The sequence below is a fragment of the Octopus bimaculoides genome, chromosome 20 (genome assembly GCF_001194135.2).
Source record: "Octopus bimaculoides isolate UCB-OBI-ISO-001 chromosome 20, ASM119413v2, whole genome shotgun sequence".
NCBI classification, from domain to species: Eukaryota; Metazoa; Mollusca; class Cephalopoda; order Octopoda; family Octopodidae; genus Octopus; species Octopus bimaculoides.
Genome location: NC_069000.1, coordinates 11071491 through 11072747, shown reverse-complemented (window position 1 = coordinate 11072747; position 1257 = coordinate 11071491).

Genomic DNA, 1257 nt, shown 5'->3' with positions numbered 1-1257 from the left:
GGAGTGGGGTAACTTATCTTATCAGTCGCCCTATGTCCTATTGTAACTGCTGTTGTTCTTGTTTGTAATTGCTTAGCACTAGATCAGGCGTGATTTAAAAGACGTAACGACAAAAAGGCCTTGTACTGTGTATATACGCACTTACACTCATCCTAAGAGCCCCTGGGATTAACCATGCAGCTAACGGATATACCATTCAGCCTTAAACGGCTTGAAAGTCCGGTTTAAACTTTGGCCTCAAGAGCCTGTAAGCACGGACAGATGATATAGTTATAATCTTCCGTCTTTATGGCACGGTATATCAAAGGCTACGTAATCCAATGTGCTCTTTCATTTATCTTAAAAACACTGTAGTATAACTAGAAGGAGACTTGGTTGCTATGTCTAGCAGGTCAGGCGACTATGTAGAGGCTCTCTCATACCACGATAAGATGAGAGGCAAAGTTGATTCCGACGAGATGAGTTGAAATTGGAACGTGAAGGGATGTGACCAGATAATAGGTGTTTGAGGCGCAGGGGATACATGTTAGCTTTGAATAATTGGACCTACAACCAAGGCGCTCCCGTTGTACCCATCGCACCTCTTATATACACACTTATAAGTCGTTTTACTCGAGTCTTTATCATTTCTTCCATTTAGCATTTTAGTTATTTATCCACAGCGGGATACAACAGGTGGAGGTTACTAATAATTCTTCCAAAGTTTTGCCACAGGGCTAGCAATTCTGAGAGGAGGGGAAATCGAATACATCGACCCCAGTGCTCAACTGGTACTTATTTTATCGACCCCGAAAGGATGATAGGGAAAGATTTTGACGAAATTTGGACACAGAGCGTACAGTCGGACGAAATGCCGCTAAGCATGTCGTGTGCGTGTGTGTGTGTGTGTGTACGTGCGTGTATATGCGCATATATAGATACACATGTATATATATATATGTTGCTGGTCGCGGTGAGAGGGATAACTCCCTTGGCAAACAGGACACAGTCGTGTGTCGATAAGCCAGCTGGAGGAGATGTCCTCCTGGGGCTAAAAGCAACAGTAACATCCACCCCTAGGGGTCAGCCACACTTAAGTGGCAATATACTACACTTTATCGTGCAGTTACTGTTAATACTTCATTTAGAGAATTAACATTGCTTGTTTTCACCTTTTCAATATCAGTGAAGAATGTCACTGGAAAAGAAGATATAAGGTTTTGCCAGATTTATCTCTCTCACCAAGGTCATCAGCTGTCGAACGCCGACGAAGGGAAA